This window comes from Myodes glareolus, chromosome 3 (assembly GCF_982192425.1).
Source record: "Myodes glareolus chromosome 3, mMyoGla1.1, whole genome shotgun sequence".
Lineage (NCBI taxonomy): Eukaryota > Metazoa > Chordata > Mammalia > Rodentia > Cricetidae > Myodes > Myodes glareolus.
This window is the reverse complement of record NC_142028.1, coordinates 31142111-31162782: the sequence shown is the minus strand read 5'-3', so window position 1 is coordinate 31162782 and position 20672 is coordinate 31142111. Positions and strand designations below refer to the sequence as shown.

Below are 20672 nucleotides of genomic sequence, written 5' to 3'. Positions count from 1 at the left end.
TATGTACTCACACATAAGTGGCTTTTAGACATAAAGCAAAGAAAAACCAGCCACAATTCACAATCCCAGAGAACCTAGACAACTAAGAGGACCCTAAGAGAGATAGATGTACATGGATCTAATCTACATGGGAAGTAGAAAAAGAGTAAATTGAGTAAACTGGGAGCATGAAAACTATGGAGAGAAAGGGAGGAGAGCAGAGAAAAATATATAGTACAATAAAAACAAAAAAAAATAATTTATTTTTAAAAAGGAACGTTACACACCAAAACCAATCACTTACCATTTCACAGTTCTCCAAGCCCTGGCACCCAATCATTATTTAATAACTTCTCTCTGCCTATTCTGGACTTTTCATATACATGGAATCAAATGTGACCTTTTAGGTGAGATTAACAGCAGAGGGTGTCAAACTTTTTGCTATCTAAGCCATTTCACAACACTCCAAATACCACCTTTCATGTATATTACCTGGTCTCAATGAGTTCTCAAAATAGAACAACAAAACTGAATTCAAGACTGGGGACTACCATGCCACCACAAAGCTTCTAAGTCATAAAAAATATAAAATGTCCAACACATAACCCCAACCACAGATACACTTACTCTTTTACTCAGAATCCTGGAGTGTATCCAAAGTTAATATACATACACACATAGCAACTGTACAGACCCTTGAATTCTCACTCTTCCTACAAAAGCTAGAAGGGAACCATAAAACTACAAATAGCAATCTCTTCCTTGTTCCTAACACGTGGGAGACAATAGCACTCTACAACCAAAAACACTCTTCCCAGAGAAAACACCAAATGCTCCTAAGACAAATGGAACAAGGAAATGCTTTAACAGCAACATGTTAGAGTAACCTACCTTAAATTAATTAAAATTAAATAGACTCACGTAAATGTACTATGAGACATTTATAAGAAGATGCAAAAAAATGTAACAGACTACCATTGGCTAGTTAAAGCACTGCCATTAAAATTCTGGCCTAACTTCAGAATCACTAGACTAATCTGCTGTGCTAGGTTATACTCATCAGTAATTATCATTTATTATCTGAAAATGAGTTAAGTATTTTAAACATTGTATTTAAAATTTTTGAAAGAGTCTGTTTTCTCAAAAAGCTATAAAATTGCTAGGGTCAAGAAATATTCATTTTAAGTTCTCTGTAAAAAAGATTTAAAGATCATACTGAAGTACAATTTGGCAGAACGAAAATTTGCAATGAACTACCATTTTAAAAGGAAATTTCAACTTTTAACTTTTTTTATAGCAGTGGATATTGAACCAGGGCTTGCACATGACAAGCATGAACTCTACCACAGAGCTACAACTCCATAAGTTTTACTCTTTTGCTTGTGTTTTGAGACTGAATCTCATGTATTCTAGCCTGTCTAATTTGTCATGTAGCTGAGAATGGCCTTAAAGTCCTGATGTTCCTCCTTCCACTTTCCAAGTGCTGGGATTACAAGCATGTACCATCATGGCCAACATCTACAAGTTTCATTTTTTAAAGAAGTCTTCATGTTTAATAGGTCCCAAGGTAAATCTGCAATGATGCTCATTACTATATCATTTGTACCAGCAAGAATGTAAATTTCCAACAAGAAACTGGTTTAAATAAATCATGTTCTAAACCCTAAATATGCTTATCTTTACCTGACATGCAAAGACATGTACAACATATTGTAAAATAGAAAGGTAAGTTGTAGAAGAATGCATACAATAAACTCACTAGTATACAAAATGATGAACATGCATGTGTCCATATACACACAGGCATAATAATAATCCAACCCTTGGGTCACAAGTGGCCAAAGCTAGCTAAGAATACAGCCTCATGAGAATTTCCTGTGATTTTTTTTTGCATGTATGCAATGTTTGCATGTGTATGGATGCATGAGGTGGATGCACATACTTGTAGAGGCCATATGTTGATATGTTATCTTCTTTGATTACTCTCTTCCTGACATACTGAAGCAGGATCTCTCACCTGAACCCAGAACTCACTGAGTTGGCTAATCTAGTTAAGCGGTCTATTCCAGAGATCGTCTGACTCCGTCTCCAGAGTTCTGGGATTAAAGACAGGTGGCAATTACCTGGATGCTGAGAATCCAAACTCTAGTACTCATATTTGCATAGCAAGCACTCTTACCTGCTAAGCCATTTTGCTAGTTCCTTCTGAAATTTTTGTGATTTGATGGTGTAATTCTCAAGGGTAAACTTTGGAGATAACAGTGTGTAGCAATATCAAAAGTATAACAAAAATCTGCGCCAGTTAAGACACCTCACTGAGTAAAGGTGATTTCCACCAAGTCCAACAATTTAAATTCAATCTCGGAGATATGGTAGAAAGAAAGAAATGATCCCAAGTTGTTTCTAATGGCTACACACAAAACAAGAAAAATTTAAAAAAAAAAACTGTTTTGTTAGAAAAACATCATCTGGTAGACTGAGGCAGATGCTGAGAGTTGAAGGTCAGTACCAGGTACAAGACAGTGCCTTGTCTAACAAAATAAGAAAGTATTATTTTCATGGGGTTTTTGTTTTGTTTTGTTTTGTTTGTTTTGGCTTGGTTTCTTGTTTGATTTTTTCAAGAGAGAGTTTCTCTGTGTAACAGTCCTAGCTGTCCTGGAACTCACAGAGATCAGACTGCCTCTGCCTCCTGAGTGCTGGGATTAAAAGTGTGCACCACCACCGCCACCAATCTGCTATTGTTTTTAAAAAGTCTCACTATAAACTAAAACATTAAATAAGGACCATTCAGCACTAATTTTCATGGTAATCAATGACCTGACCAATGACAGAGGTCTGAACAGTGATTGCTAATATTTCTATGAACAGTAGACTTTAAAAAAAGAAAAGAAACTTACACATTAAGGAAAACTTACATCTTTGTTCCACTTTTTGCATGCAACTTAGTAAAACTAGGTTTGTTCAAGCCATGTGCCTGATTATACAAGCTTACCCCGACTCTTCAGTATCTACTGGAGACTGGGAACTACACACAGCACACTGGCTAAAGCACTACCACAGGGGTAGAGCAACCTGAAAGAGGGTCTCTGGTAGGAACAAAATATGGAATTAAAGGTGCAGTCATAATACTTGCCACTGTTATCATTTCTCCCTTTTATAGAAGGGTTAGTAACTCAGTTACAAATCGGGTGGATTACAGGTTTTAATAATTCTTATCAGTTAATCAAGTTAATTGTAAGTTCTATCAACAGTCTCACCATGACAAATACATTGTCAAACAGATACTTAGGAGTAAACAGTGGGTAAGCAGGGCCCTGGACTTCTATCAACAATCTGCCACTCAGCTCAGGGGAGGCAAGCTCTAGGTTGTGGAACCTGCCTTAACTCTAGGCCTCACACCATCATCTTTTAGAACGCTAAGACATTCAATTGTAACTTTAATTATCTTGCATTTTGTACCAAATTTCATGCTAAGTAAAATAAATCATGAGCATGGTGTAGTGTGATAAGGGTATGACATCCCAGCTACTTGGGAGACTGAGTCAGGAGAATAACCTGAACCCAAGTTAGACAAGAGCAGCTTGGACAACTTAATAATAAAACCCTGTTTATTAAAAAAAAAATGAAATTTAAAACCAGATGACCAGATGTACCTATTCACAACTTCTTATCCATAAATCCAAATTCCAAAATCTCACAAAATACAAAATATTTTAAACTAATCTGGTGGCCTAACTAGGCTTGTGACAAAATGGAAATAGTATCTCTGCTGAACTACAAAGCTGCAGTCCCTGAAACTTGCTTTACAATTACACAGGGGCTGGAGGTGGCTCGGGACCTATGAGCTCATACGCTCCAGAGACCACAGCACCCACACCTGCAACTCAAAACTACCTGTAACTACAAGTCCAGGGAAAGCCAATTTCTCTCTCCTGCCTCTCATTATTGGCCATTCAGCTCTTTATTAGACCATCAGGTGTTTTAGACAGGCACAGTAACACAGCTTCACAGAGTTAAACAAATACAACATAAACAAGAGTAACTCACCTTAAAATAATATTCCCCAACAATAAGCGGCACAAAGACCAAAGAACCAGCACTTTGGCTGCCATAAGTGATAAACTGAGTAAATCTAAAAAGGCTCATCTTATCGGGTTTAGGCTCAACAACAACAATAAAAACAAAATGGCAAAAACATCTCTCATCACCTTTCTATGAAACCAAATGCTAGAAACCCTAGCCAGAGACGGAAATAAAGGGTACCAGAATTGCAAAAACAAAACAGTAACGATTTAAACATTATGTAATGTGGAAATAAAAGAGAATTTATGATTAAGTTATTAAGCTAAGGCTGGCAAAAGTTATAAAAACACAGCCAATACTGAAAATTCTATTTTGTCTCTATATAGCAATAGGAAACAGAAAATAAATTTTATTTCAAAACTCTCTTTACAACCAGACTCACACTTGTACTCCCAGCACTAGAGAGGCTACAGCATGACTGCCATGAAATCAAGATCATCACAAAATAAAACCATCTTTAACTACAAAGCATGACCCCATCTGCAAGAATTAAATAATTAAGCCATACATGGTGCACACTCTAATTTTAGCACTCAGGAGACAGAAGTAGATATCTGAGTTCTAATCTAGTCAGGACTACATAGTAAAACCGGGGTGGGGAGAGATACATTTATTACTTACTAATGAATAAATAAAATTATTTAAATAAAAGCCAGGCACAGTAGTATATGCCTGTAGTCCCAGCTAGTTGGGGATAGGAGGCTGAGATGGCAGGATAACTGGGAGTTAAGGCCAGCCTGAACAACATTGTGAGACTGTGTCTCTTAAAAAATAATAATACAAAAAATCTATTTATAATAGCATAAATATAACAAAAGATGAGTAAGAATATTACAAAAGAAAAGAACCACAAGCATTACTGACCTCAATGTCCTGGCTCACATCTGCAGTCCCGGTTTTCTGGCAGCTCAGGTAAGAAGACTGCCATAAATCTGAGGTCAGCCTAGGCTTACAGCAAGACAATGAATGTCTCAAAACGCAAACAAGCAACAAAAGCAAGTAAAGAATTTAGGGATGACCTTTGCTTGCCAGCAAGTCTGATGACCTGAGTTCAATCCCTGGAACCCACAAGGCAGAAGGAGTTGTCTTCTGACCTCCATAAGCTCTCCATGGCAGTCTGTCTCTGTCTCTCATACTCACCAACAAATAAATGTAATTTTAATTAACTAAGAAATGAAAAATAACAATGGAGTCACATTTGACAATTAAAGACTCCACATCATGAAGAAACGATTTTACCCAACTTCTAAGTCCAACTAAATTGTAATTAGGAGCTCACCTTCCTTTTACCTTTTGAAGGGGTTCATGTATGTATAAGTGCAGGCACAATCATGCTTTGACCCATGTTTCACAAATCAGAGAAAAACCTCAGGTGTCTGCTCACCTCCCATCTTGTCTAAGACCCACCCAGTGCTGCCAACACCACCACTCCTCATTTTTTTTTAAGGAGATATGGGTTCATGTAGCCCATATCTCCTTGAACTCACTATACAGCTGAAAATAACCTGGAACTCTGATCTTTCAGCCTCTACCCTGAGTTCTGCAGCCTTACACCATTGTGCCCAATTAAGGTGCTGAGCACCTAACACAGGGCCTCAAGCACGTTAGACAAGCACTCAACTATATTCACAGCCCTGGATGTTTATTTCACTATGCTACTGATGGAGCCTAGAGCATCAAGCATACCACATGAGCACGGACACTCAGCTGTCTATCCCCAGGACCTTCAACACACTTCTGTTTTATTTTGTATGAGACAGGGTTTCTCTGTGTAGCCCTGGCTGTCTTGGAACTCACTCTGTAGACCAGGCTGGCCTTGGCCTTGAACACATAGAGATCCATCTGCCTCTGCCTCTCCTGCTGGGATTAAAGGAACGCACCCCTACCTCATACAGTTCTTAATCTGTCTGGCAAGCTGATTCCAACTTTGAAATAAAAAGTCAACAGGCCCATAGTCAAAGAAGAAATTTAATCGTTTTATTAAGTTAAAATTCAAATACCATTTTGTAGTATATGTTAATAAGTTTTAGTAAGTCTGTACAGTTATACAACCATCACAATGTTTAAAACACTTCAACTAACACAAAAAAGCTTTTTATGCCAGGCATGGTGGTACCCACCTATAAACCCAGCACTCAGGACGCTCAGGCAAGAGGATATGGGGTTTGAGGCCAGCTTGGGTTACATATTGAGTTCCAGGTCAGCCTGGGCTCCAAAACAAGGAGGAAGAGGTCCTATATTCATTTTCAGTTAATTCTCAGTCTTATCCCTTGACCCAGCCACAACTCATTTGACTGACCTCCCTATAAACTTCTCATAAATAAAATTATAAGCCAGTTATTTCTTCATTTAACATAACATTTTGAGACTATTTATAATGGTTATTCATTTTTATTGTTCATCAGCTCACCCGTTCCCAAATTTTGCTGGTGTAATTAATATTGCTGTAAATATTCACATACAAATCTGTGGACATGTTTTCATTTCCTTTTTTGTAGACACTACTTACAAAAGTTAAAGGCATATAGTAAATATGTTTGACTTGTTTTCATAATATCTGCCATGTACAAGAATCCCAGCTCCCCCACTTCTTCACCTGCACCACCCCATTCTTTTGATTTTAGCTCTTCTGAGGGTATGGGTGGTTACCTCACTGTGGTGTCTCCTAATGACCAATGGTGGTGAGTAGCTTTTCCAGGTGCTTATTACCATGCAGTATAGAAGCTATTCAAGTCTTTTGTTCTTATCTGTTGGCTTGTCTGTCCTATTAGAAAGAATCCCTTATATATTCTAAATGCAAGGAGGTTGGAGAGATGGCTCAGCAATACAGAGTGCTTACTGCTCTGAGAGAGGGCCAGAGTACAGACTACCACTCACATCAGGCCGCTCACAAACACCTGGAACTCCAGCGCTAAAGGGCCCGATGCTCCCTTCTGGTCTCCGTGTACTAGCACATACACACATAGAAACAAAATACAATCTTTTAAAATAAGAATAATGTCCCAAATAAAAGACACAAATCCTTTATCAACTATATGGTTTGCAAGCATTTTTCTCCCATTTGTCATTTGCTTTTTATTTTGTTAGTGACAGCTTTTAAGAGTAAAACTTCTAACTTTTTGGTTTTTATTTTGGAGGGAACAGGGTTTCTCTATATAGCTCTGACTGTCTTGGAACTCACTACATAGACCAGACTGGCCTCAGATCACATTTGCTGCCTCTGTCCTCCTTCCCCATTGCCCCAAGGGCTGGGACTAAAGGTTTGTTTCCAAACCTGACCAAAAAAAAAAAAAAAAAAAAAAAAAAAAAAAAAAAAAAAGAAAAAGAAAAAAGAAAACACTCTGATAAACATCCAATTGTCTTATTTTCTTATATGAGTTATGCACTTAATTGAATATCTAGGAAACCCTTGTTGGGCATAGATGCACCTGTAGTTCCACTAAGAAAGGGAAGATTACTTGGGCTTTGTAGTTTAGCATCAGCCTGGAAAATACACTAAGGATCCAAAAATCCATCTCAAGTAAAAAACAAAATCCTGGAAGGAAAAAGGAAGCAGCCAGGGGTAGAAAAGCAGCAGAGGGAGCAGAATAATTGAGCATGAAAAACTACAACACACATCTATGAGTATAGTGACACCCAATACTTTGTCTACTGATGTAAAATACTAACTGAAAACATTCTTTCCTCGCTCAGCAATTCAGAATTTCTCCTATGATGTAAAATGTGGCGTTCTTTTCTTTATCTTGCATACACTGATATCCAATTGTTCTAGTACTTTTCCCCCACTGAACACCTCAGCACCTCTGTCAAAAATTAATCAGCTGGGTCTGGTGACACACACCTTTGATCCCAGTGGCTCGGGAGGAGAGGCAGAGGCAAGCCATCTACACAGAGAGTTTCAGGATAGTTAGAGCTACATAGAGAGACCCTATCTCAAAAACAACAACAACAACAACAACAACAATGAATTAACCAGAATATAACCAGCACACAAGAGACATCTGTGCACCCGTGTTTATAGTTATAGTATTTATAGGAGCAAAGATATAGAATGTTCATCATATAGATGTTTATATTAATCATCAGAGAGAGAGATAAACTCATGTCATTTGTAGGAAATGTGTAGAACTATGTCCTAGTTTACTGCTCTGCTGCTGTGATAAACACTGACCAAAAGCAACTTGGGAAGTGGAGGGTTAATTTGGCTTCCACATCACAGTCTATCTCTGAGAGAAACTAGAGCAGGAATTCAATAGGATCCTGGAGGCAAGAGCTCAAGAGTATGGAGGAATGCTGCTTACCGTTACTCCCCATGACTTGCTCAGTCTGATTTCTCATGCCACCCAGGGCCACCTACCCGGGGTGGCTCCACCCACAGTGGGCTGTGCTCTCCCACATCAATCATTAATCAAGAAAACGCTCCACAGGCCACCAATCTGATGGGCATTTTCTCAATTGAGATTCCCTCTTCCCAGATAAACCTAGTTTGCATCAAGTTTTCAAAACGTACCCAGCACAAACTGGATGACACCTTGTCACCTTGTTATATAAAATAAACCAAATAGAAAAAAAAAAAGTCTCCTGTTTGTCTTTCAGATGTAGAAACCAGAGGGGGGAAAGGGATGACACAAGAGTAAAAGGGGGGTAACAGAGGCTGTAGTGAGTGGGAGACTGAAAAGAGAGAGAAGGTAGTAGAGGGAGAAAAGGTATGATCAATGCAACACATATGAATATGCCATAATAAAGCTCATTAATTTCTGTCACTAATACAGGTTAATAAAAAAGATGGCCTATTCAAAAAAAAAAAAAACTAACCATAAATGTGTGGATTTATTTCTGAACTTTCTATTCTGTCTATTTCACCTAGATATGTATGTACGTATGCATGTATGTATGTATGTATACAATTCCATACTGTCCTGCTGTCAACCATGACAGTCATTGACGGCTACTGAGTGTCAAGCAAACAATCTTGAAAAGCAAGAGGGAGCACTTCTTATACAGATGTTAAAACTGACCCTAAGGCTATAGTCACTAAAAGAGACTGGCAACAAGCAAAAAGGAAAAAGAAAAGTCCTATTTTATGATGAATCAGTAAGAAGGGGAGAGATCATCAATAAAGGATGCTAAGAAAATGAGGCAGTCATGTTGGGGAGGTAACTTCAACACCTAACTGAAACTATACAAAAGCCAATTGTGCACAAATCTCAGGAAGGTATAACAATAACACCCTCAGAAAATAATATAGAGAATGAAGTGATGACCACAGAGTGAGAAAGATCTCTTAAACAAAACATAAAAGTGATTAACAATAGCAGCAAATATTGACTAGACTGTCAATTATTTTTTTTTCAATAAATGCCACAATGGGAACAAAAATGGAAAGCTATTGAGTGAAAGGAAATATTTACAATATAAATAACCAGAGCTCAGATATTAACAAAATATATTAAGAACTCCTGCATATTAATTTAGAAAGACACTCAAACAGAAAATTGAGCCAGACATTTGAATAAGCATTTCACAAAACAAATGACCTAGTGACCAAGAGACACAAAGATATCTCAACCTCTCTGGACATGGAGATCACACCTATAATCCCAGCATTGTCCAAGACAGCAAGATAACAAATTCTAGGTTGTGCTGAGCTATATGGGAAGGCCCTGTCTCAAAATGAACAAACAAACCAGGCCTATAATCCCAGAACTTGGGAGGTATAAGATCAGGTGTTCAAGGTTATCTTGAACTGCAGAGTGAGTTGAAGCCAGCTGGGCTACAAACATCCCCAAATTTAAAAAAAAAATCAAATAAAAAATAATAAAGTGTAGTATATTTATATAACAGAATACTATTCAGCAATGAAAATGAACAAATCTCAGCAACTCAAAATTAAGTCTCTCAAAATGCTATGTCAAGATTCCAGTATGAAAGGATTCCATACAGATGATGTTGAAAAACAAAAAACTAAACCTTGAAAATCTGGGCTAGGGCTGGAGAGATGTCTCAGCGGTTAAGAGCACTGACTGTTCTTCCAGAGGTCCTGGGTTCAATTCCCAGCAACCACGTGGTGGCTCACAACCACCTATAATAAGATTGGGTGGCCTCTTCTGGCCTACAGGCAGGATACTGTATAAATAAATAAATAAATAAATAAATAAATAAATAAATAAATAAATGTTTAAAAAAAAAACAAAGAAAATCTGGGGTTACAGAGATGGCTCAGCAGTTAAGAGCACTGATTGCTCTTCCAGAGGTCCTGAGTTCAATTCCCAGCAACCACATGGTGGCTCACAACCATCTATAATGAGATCTGGTGCCCTCTTCTGGAGTGCAGGCAGAACACTGTATACATAATCAATAAATAAATCTTTCTTTAAAGAAAATCTATACAGTAGTCCCTTTTGTTAGGAAAAAAATCCTAAGAGGGGCGGCTCTGCCGGTGCAAAGAAATCCAATTAGGTCAGATCAAACCAAATTAAAATGCCCATCGTTTTCACATGGTGGGGAGACAGGAAAGCGGGGAGCACATACAAACCTAGAACCACGCATTTCTCCTCTGGGAGCCCACTTAAATACCCTGTAGGAGTGGTCCTAAACAGGGAGAGGTCAGGACCTGGCATGCTGGGATCTGGAGTCCAGACTAATGCAACTCCCAGGCCAGGGGTCTGGGATGGATGCCAGGAGCTGGGGCTACGCTCCAGACTTAACACCTTTAACATACAGTTTCATTGTCTGTGGTTTCAGGTACCAAATGGTAGATCACAATGATAATATTAAGTGAGAAACTACAGTAATAACCAATAAATTTTAAATTGTATGCTAATTAAACAGCATCAAAATATCTCATGCCATCTACTTCATTCTTCCTAGAAATCTATTGCATCTCTTGGTGACTTTCTGGATTATCAGATCTACTGTCAAGGTGCTGAGTTCAAATAACCTTTCCAGAGTAGCCTAATACTATGTCTCAAAACCTGTGTCATTCACTTCAATGTATCTCATCAAACAGGCATTGTAATCATTTCACATTATCATAACAAGGATTGGACACAAAACCAGGGTGGTGGTACAGGCCTGAGGGAAGAAGATGACAAGTTCCAGACCAGCCTGGACTACCTAGAGACCTTTTATTTTCACACACAAAAAAGAGGGGGTGGGGGGTAACACGGTGTATTGATACACACCTTTAATCCCAGCACTCGTAAGACAGAGGTAGGCAGATTTCTCGATGGATGGATGGATGGATGGATGATGTTTGGGGTGAACAGAGTTTAATAAGGTAGATAGGTTGGTTAGACGTCCTCAAACTCATTATATAACCCAATGTGCCCTCCAACTCCTGTCTCAGCTTCCTAAATGCTGAGCTAATAGGTGGAATCCACTGCGCCTGGCCTCAGTAAGGTCTGTATTAATGTCTCCCCATAAAAGAGGCAGCCTACATGAGTCCTCTGTGAGCCAGGACAGTGGCTGTGTCTTTATAAAGGATCCGAGAGGGAAGAGTAAAAAGGGCTTCTAGAATGGTGACCTAGAGGGTGACAGGTGTTCCACAATTTGTTAAACTATACATTTGTTTTAGCATTTTTCTACTTTGTGTGTTTGGGTGTGTACATGTGGGTACAGATGTGTGTTTATATGGGTGCAACTGTATGTGCATGTATACAGGCCAAGATTCAATTTCACGTATCATTTCTCAGAAGCCTTATAATTTGAGAAAAGGTCTTTCATTTGGTCTGGAGCTCACAATTAGGCAAAGCTGACTGGCCATCTAGCCCCAGGACTGGCCTGTCTCACAACACCCTGACCCATGCTGGAATGACAAGCAGAACCACCATGCCTGGCTTTTTCACAGTGTTGCAGAGCTACAACTGAGGTTTTCATACTCATACTCCAAGTACTTTATACTGAGCTACCTCCCCAGTCCTTGTTTTTCTACTTTAATTGGTAAATTATATTATACAATAAAATGAAATTTAAAGTCTAAACTTTTATTTTCCAAAATAGTTTCACAATAATAACACAAATGTTAAACTTAAGGCATCCCCACAGAATACGGATTAATTCAAATACAATGGGGGAAATGATATATCCAGAGTGTGGTAAGGTGAAACTGTCTATTCATCACACAGTATACCACAATAAAACTTGGAAGAACACAGGAGATTCATTCTATTAACTGGTGACGCACTAGCAGTGATAGTGTAAGAGTGACTGTCCAATCAGTGACAGTGTCACAATTCATAAGCCCAGTACAAAGAGTGCTGAGCAAGAGGTCTGTGAGCCCAAGGTTTGCCTAGCTACACAGTGAGACTCCATGTCAAAAAAAAATGAAATTAAATAGCTATCCTTCTGAAACACACCTGATCATGTCTACTAATTCAAAGTTTCTAGCTTCCCAAGGTAGTGGTGATGCATGTCTTTAATCCCAGGACTCTGGAGATAGAGTCAGGCAGATCTCTGAGTTAGAGACCAGCCTAGTCTAAGAGTGAGTTCCAGGACAGCCAAGGCTACACAGATAAATTCTGTCCCCACTGCTCCCGCTAAAAAAAAAAAAAAAAAAAAAAAAAAAAACCCAACCTCATAGCTTCAATAACTATGAGCACAGGCTAAGGGATCTTACTTAGTATTCATTCAATGCTTGCAACCCAGGAGGAAATGTATTAAATACCTCTTTAAAACATTCATACCATCAATGAACACTATGAGTTTTATAATATTAGTAAGGAATAGTAAACTGGGGGTGGAGGGTGGAGGAGAGGGGAAGACCACACATCTTTCTGGACTGATGTCCTAACTAAGAAACACCAGACAAGAGCAGGAGCAGAAATCACTGATTCAGACTGGAATGCACTGAGTCTGAGGAACTAACATGTGAAATACGCAGACCTCACACTCAGGACAGGGTTCACTGAAGACAAAAACACATCCTCCCAGCCTAAACTAAAACACAGAGGATAAGATGTCCTGAAGGAGTAGGTAGAAAAGGAGTCCAAAGGTGACCGACAGCAGAGCAAAGAGACTGAGCAAGAAACACAGGACAGAATCCTCAAGGAAGAGAGGCTTACAAAAGGAGAAAGTCAGACATCATGGTCCCTGCCTGTAATTCCAGCACTTTGAAAGCTGAGGCAGGATAACTGCTGTTAATTTGAGGCCAGTCTGAGCTAAGTAGTGAGTTCAAAACCATCCTGAAAGACACAGCAAAACCTTTTCTAAAAATTTAAAAAGGGGGGGGGGGGGCACAACTATGAAGTCTGCCATGGTAGCCAGTTTCCAACATGGATAATCTCTGCCTTCATGGTGTTATGAAATCCCATCTTGTGTGTGTTGGATCTAGACACAAACATCTAATATACAAACTACAGCAAAAATGAGAGCACATCACTTGCAAGATTAGGTTAGAAAACACTGTGGCTAGATCTCCCCTTCCCCTCCAGAGCTCTTGATCCAAAAGATGCAAGGTGCCACTGTTCTAAGTACACCTGTAATTGTACACAGAGATCCAAACAGCAAAGGACTGGTTTATTTGCCCAGCAAACAGCCAACAAAAACCTGCAGCCTACCGCCAGCCATGCATACGCTCCTGGAAACAGAACCTCCTCCAGGGAAGCTTGAGATCACAGCAGCCTCACTCCATACCTCCAAGCCTTACCAGTGACCCTAAATCAGAGGCACCAAGCACAACCCGACTTCAGACACAGAATCTATCAAATAAGAAATGTTTCTTATTTTAAATTTGGAGGTTATTATGCAGCAATAGATCACTGCCAAAGGGTTAAATACAAGGACCGAAAAAGAAAAGTCACTGGCTATGTTCGTGTGCTATTTTCAGTTTCAGGGAAATAATGAAAGCACAGAAGAGAAATTACAGAAGAAGAAATAGAAGAGTGCAGTAAATGTGGACAACCCTTCCCAAAACATCTGGCTAGAAAGTCAGGATGGCGACTCTAGCCTGGAATACCTGCATTTGCAAAGTGTGGGGAAGAGAGAGCCAGACAAACTGGGCTACATGAAACCCTGACTCAAAAAATTAATTTATTTATTTACAAAAAAAATTAAAAGTCAAATTACAACAGAGTTTGGCAGCAAAGCTGAGAGCAACTTAGAACAATAAAATATGGACAGGTAAAGTTTCTCAAGAGACATTATATGTTAAGAAATGCTAAGTAGCCAACTGAGAAAATATACTTTCTTGAGAAGTCTGCTAAAGTTCTCCATTTCTTCAAAATGCTCTCACTACCTCTCTGCCTTAACTGAAAACTGGCTTTCCAATCAGGACAGTTCTTGTCACTTGGCCTTTTTCAGTTTCTCAAGCCACACCCAGGTCTGAGAAATGGCCTTTAGTAGGCCATTATTCCTGCATCCTCGTGAAAATCTTTACTCAACTCTCGCGCTATTCAGTCAAATCTTCTACCTCTCCATCCTCATTGACTGCTTATAATCATCAAGATGTATGGGCACAAATTCACAGTGGTCACTCTGCTCCACGCTACCACTCCCACTCCATCCTGCTCGCTTCAGTACACACATGAATGAGTCCTTTAACATCAGTTCTTCAAGCTCTCCATCCTCAGCGAGCAACTCTATTTTCTGGCTCCAGCCATTCAATCACTTGTGAATTCATTTGCTTGTACTATTATCCATTCATTCATCAAATATAGTAACTACCTATTATTTGCTCAGCAGAGAACACATGACAGATACTCACTGTCCTGATGAAATATAGGACTTTTTTTCATATTTTCAATAAAGACAGCATGAAAAGATATAGCTGAAATCCAGTATATAAAAACCACATTTCTTTTATTCCTCAGTCTAGTAACCATATCATTCTATGAAACTGGTATTGTCTGATGTGATTCAATGAATCTCTGTGAAACCCTAGTGATCACTACTTCCCTCAATAAGAGTTCCAAAACTATCTACCAGATAGTCTATTCTAAAATAAAGCCAGAGTTCATCATTAGACCAGAAAATGAAATATTTAATGCAATTTTAGAATGACTAAATAGCATTTACTTGCAAGGAATTTTACTGGTAAGAAAAACAAAAACTAGATATGGTAATGCATGCCTGAAAGCCCAGCACTCTAGAGCGGGCAGTAGGACTGTCACTTGGTTCCTCTTCATTCCTCCAGGACATCTTGCAGTTTCTTTTAAGGTGAGGACCATTAAGGCAGAGACATTTGTCAGCTAGCTAGTGCATCCCAAATGAGCACCTAGAACCATACCAACTCCATGACAGGATGAACAAATGAATCAGCCCCGCAGTTCAGAGGTTTGGATCTCTTCTCTGCCTAATTCACTCTTGATGCTCTCAGTACTACACAATTTTAAATACCAGGTGGAAATTGCTCACTTGTCCTGAACTCCAACTCCCCCCAACTTCCAGAATTTTCCCAAACATGCTTCAACTGCTGTCTTCATTTCAGTTATGGCAACTGTGTTCTTCTAGCTGTTCAAGTAAAAACCACATTTATTCTTTATGATTCTATTTTGCTCGCATCCCATATTCAATCGCTACAACTTATCTACCCTTGATATATACTAAAAATCCAACCACTTCTCAACATTTCATTTTCCTATTACCTTGGTCAGCGCCATTCCCATCTGAAACATCATAACACAATCTCCTGCCTAGTGTCCTTATTTCTATCTCCACCCTGTCCTAACACCCCAGAGAGGTAATAACCATTCTTCTAAAACACAAATCAGAGTCCGTGATTTCAGAGTATAGTGCTAAAAACTCCACACTGGCACCCTACGTTACTCTCAGTAAAACTCAATGGCTTATAAACCATGGAAACTCCCATCCACTACTTATCCTTCTCTCTCTTCATTTCTGTTTGTGATCTGAAATGTCCCCCAAGGATTCCCATGTTTGAACACTTGGTCCCCAATGGTGGCACTGTTTGAGAAGGTCACAGGTGGGGAACAGTGATGCTTTTACAGAAGTCCAGACCCACTTCCCATTCACTCTCTGCTTCTTGAGCATAAACACGTGATAAACCTGCTTCTGGCTCCTGCCACCATGCTCTTCCTTCCACAGTATCCCTCTGGAACTATATACAAATCCTGTCTCCCTGAAGTTGCTTTGGTCAGAATTTTTTTTGGGGGGAGCGGGGGTCACAGTCTTTACTGGTGAAAGAAAAACATTACCTATCATCACTCCTGGGGTGTCATCACAGACATGAAAACCACCCTTCAGAAAAGCTGGTCAGGATATTTAACATGGCAATAGGAAAGGAACTAAGGCAATACTTATTAACACCCAATGTGTGTAATTCATTCATTTACTTATTTAATCATCTGTCTCCTCACCTAGCATAAATGCTCCATGAGATTTCAGGTTTCTGTCTGCCTTGTTCCCTGCTAGAGTCCTAGCACCTAACATGCTCAATGAGTTGTGTTTTTTTTTTTATATTACATTGTTTATTTTGTGCTTTTGTGTGGACGGGTGCAGGTGTGCCACAGAGAGCATGTGAAAGCCAGGTGACAACCTGTAGGAGCTGGTTCTCTCCTTAGACCATGGATCTAAGTCCCAGGGACTGATCAAGTGTTCAGTTTGATTTATCCTTTCCTACTGAAACATCTCCCAGTCTTCAATCTGTGTATTTTAAATGAATAAAAAAGTAATGTTCAAGGAATAAAGTTCAAAAGGTATTAACAAACAAGCTAATTATGTGCCAACACTGTTCTAACTACATTAACTCATTTAGCCATCCTAAGAGGTTAAATACCATTGCTATTATTCTAATTTTTCAGAAGAATTTAAACAGAAGTTAAAGTTACGAAATTAAGGTTGGAGAGATGGTGCAGGAGAATTATCTGTATTCTGTCAATCATGTATTTTTAATAAAACGCTGATTGGCCAGGCAGGAAGTATAGGTGGGTCAACCAGAGAGGAAGTAGAGGTGGGGTGATGACAACAGGAGAATGCTGGAAAGGAGGAAGCCCATTCCTCCCACTTCTGCACAGACCACCCAAGAGGTAGGATGTAATCTGCCCGGCTGTGAAAGGTAGGGAGCCATGTGGCTAACATAGATAAGAATAATGGGTTAATATAAGCTACAAGAGCAAATAAGAAGACTGAGCTAATGGGCCAATCAGTTTTATAACTTATGGAGATCTCTGTGTGATTTTCTTTGGGACTTGCTGGCTGTGGAAACTGGGCAGGACAGATACCCCAACAAGCCGGCCCTCATATTACAGAGAGATGGCAACAGTTAAGAGCACTTATTCTCCTGCAGCGAACCCAGGTTCTGTTCCTAGCACCTACATCAGGCAGTTCACATCTACAGCTTTAGTTCCAGAGGGCCCAATGCCCTCTGGCCCTCAGTACACCTATGGTATACAGAAACACACATATACACCATATACACATAAATAAAATTATCTTATTTTTAAAGAAATTGCGGTTAAGGCCAGTTATGGTGGCATACACTTCAACCCTAGCACTCTAACCCCAGCACTCAGGAGGAGAAGGCAGGTGGGTCTGAGTTCAAAGTCAGCCTAATCTACAGAGCAGGTTCAAGACTTGAAAAAAAAGAAAACAACTAAGCTTAAGCAGCAATATGCCCTACACTATACAAGGTTAGGCTAGGATTAAACACTCTAATTCCAGAATTGACACTCCAAAACATGGAAAACCTCAAGCGCCATACAATTCAATTATATTCCACATAATCATAGCCCATCGCTCTCAAAATAACTAATGTGCTACTTATTTGATTACACATAGCACTTTGTTCTCTGCTCTTTCTCCATCAGAGGCTCTGATACCTTATAAATAAAATGCATTTAACAGCGCTCAGACTCCTTCCTACAAAGGGCATAAACAGTATGAAACAGCAGCTGTTCCTGTGAAACCCTTCATCTTTAAATTTCCAGTTTGAACCTGGATTACAAGACTGATATAAATGCGACTTTAATAGTAAAGAAAAACACACTTCAATGGACTCAACTACAATAGGATAGGGAATAAGAAGCAAACAACCTTTAAAAAAAAAAAAAAGACAATCCACACTGTAGCTCAATCAGGCCTAGAACTCACTATGTAGCCCCAGGCTGGCTTCAAGCTCAAGGCAATCCTCCAGTGTCAGTCTTCTAAGCACTGGAATTACAGGTTTATTTTATTTTTAGTTATGTGCACGGGGTGTGAACGATGTGAATGTGAGTGTGGTCCCCAGGAGGCCAGAGAGGAAGTTAGACCCTCTACAGCTACAGCTAGAGGCAACTGTGAGCGGCCTGCCAACTGTGAGCAGCCTGCCATGGGTGCTGGGAACCAACCTCAGGTCCTCTAGAAGAGAAGCTCTCTTAAATGTCGAGCCATTTCTACAGCACCCAAGTAATATGTCCTCATTAGTAAAATGCAGGATTTTATCAGATACACGAAATTCTAAACTGGTTTCTAAATTAAATTATTTCCATCTCTGACACCTACCAAATTACACAATTTTATTTCTACAAGAATCACAATTCATTACCATGTAAACATTAGTATACGCACCCAAGTTTCACCCAATATCTTTTGGTTTTTGTTTTCTTCAGAGCTGGGGATCAAACCTAGAGCTTTCCGGCATGTGAGGCAAATAAACTACAAACTAAACACATATCCATTCCCAGCAGCCAGTATCTAAATCTTCAAAACTCATAACTAGTCTGGCAAGGTGATAAATGCCTATAATCCCACTACTCGGGAAGCATAGGCAGATTTCTATGAGTTAAAAGCCAGCCTGGTCTCCATAGTGAGACCCCATCTCAAAAATTCCAACAAGGGGAGGCAGTAAATAAGTGGGGTTTGCTCCTAGCTAATTTAAATCACAACTACTCACTGTACCAATTATTCAGTGTCTACATAGAGATCATTTAATCTCTAATTTTATGACTATAAATTGAACTATATACTGTATCAATTAACTATCATAGCCTCATTTCCTACCAGTCTTTACAAGCAGAAGTTTTTTCTAGTAGATCAACATCTGCTCCTGAAGTGAACATGGAGAACAGGCAGTGATCTCCAACTACTGAACCTAACCTACGCATTTCTCTCTTGGGTTACAGAAAAGTACTCCTTTGGCCAAAATAAATCAGGCAAGCATTAGGAAAGTTACTGTTTTTAAATCTCATTTTCTGGTAATTTCCTCTTCTTCCAGAAGTGACTATGGAGAGTCATGCCTCTCATTATATCATCATATGTATCCATCAAAGGACTTGTTTACTGAACAAGAAATAGTTTAAGTCATAAATGACAAGGCATGTGGTTACTACAGTCTAGTAGGAAGCACGAATCCAGAAGACTAAGGTTTATTATGCTAAACTGTGAACCACTGATGTGAATTGAAGAAGACCGAAGACTGTGTTCACTCTCAGTAACATCTCCCAAGAAAAGTAAGACACATTCTCCCACAGGGTACCAGAAGAAGCACAGTTTAAAAGCATTTAACACTGACAATATTCCTTGAAAATGGAGGGACCTACATAATGAAAAAAATCCTATTTCATTTTAAAGTGTTTAATGAAGATTGCAATAAAGCCAGGTGTGGTGGCACGCACCTTTAATCCCAGCACTTGGGAGGCAGAGACAGGCAGATCTCTGACTTTGAGGCCAGCCTGGTCTACAGAGTGAGTTCCTGGATAGCCAGCATTACACTGAGAAACCGTCTTGGAGCAGGGGGTGGGAGTGGGATGCAAAAAGAAAGAAAGAAAAAAAAACTGCAATAAATACAACTGAAAATGAAAAATAAAAGCAGTCTTCAAGAAAGCCAGGTCATGTCTGCAGTCTCAGCACTTGGAAGGCTAGGATACAAGAATCACAGTAAACTGGAGGCTAGCCTGGGATAGAGTGAACCCTTGTCTTAAAAGAAAAATTCAAAAAAATAGGGACAGTCAGATAACTCGACGTGTAAAGTGCCTATGGCACAAGTCTGACAACCAATCTGATTCCAGCAATCCACAGTGGGAGGGAGAACCGAGTCCCAAAGGCTGTCCTTTAACCTCAAATCTGGAGCACGCCATACACACACACACACACACACACACACACACACACGTCCATTTTTTTAATCCAAAAATAATCACCTCCAATGAATAAATACAATAAACACAAAATGTATCAAGGTCTAACGAGAAACAAGGTGTAAAAGACAGCTGCACTTTAAAACATTTAAGCGATTCTCACACAATTAGCTCCAACAGAACTATTAGTTTGTCTTATCCACTCAAAACAATCAACCACAACCACCTGCAACTATAACTCTGAAATGTACCTGGCAAAGAAACTACCTGAGACCCGGGCCTACCTTTTCTTCAAGGGTCAGCTTAAAAATTAAAAGTGGTACAAAGAGATCAAGCACAAGAGAATGGGGCTGGAGGGTGGGGGGTAACGCAGGAAAAATAAACTGGAAGACAGCACTTTTAAGAGGCTAAGAGGAACGACACATATTCCCTCATGGTTGCTTCAGAATGAAGTTGTCTAAACACCAACATCTTCTTTCTTGTGTGTGAAACCTGAGTCACTCAGGTTCACAATTTACCTACCCCAAGTCAACGCAAAGGTACTCTCTTCCCTCCGTGAATTGCACTCAAGAACTAAAACCTAAAGTGGCAATGTGAGAT

General features: G+C 39.4%; 1 protein-coding gene across 9 annotated transcripts in view; it reads right to left on the bottom strand.

Annotated features, from left to right (window-relative positions):
* Positions 1 to 20672, bottom strand: part of Erc1 (ELKS/RAB6-interacting/CAST family member 1) — a 361368-nt gene that overhangs the window by 340033 nt on the left and 663 nt on the right. Inside the window, exon 1 of one of the 9 annotated variants that reach the window (XM_085686997.2) lies at positions 8364 to 8410. The exons of the other annotated variants lie outside the window; for them this stretch is intronic. The gene's annotated coding sequence lies outside the window, so the exon portion shown is untranslated. Of the gene's footprint in view, positions 1 to 8363; positions 8411 to 20672 lie in introns of those variants that run through there. 9 annotated transcript variants of the gene reach the window in all.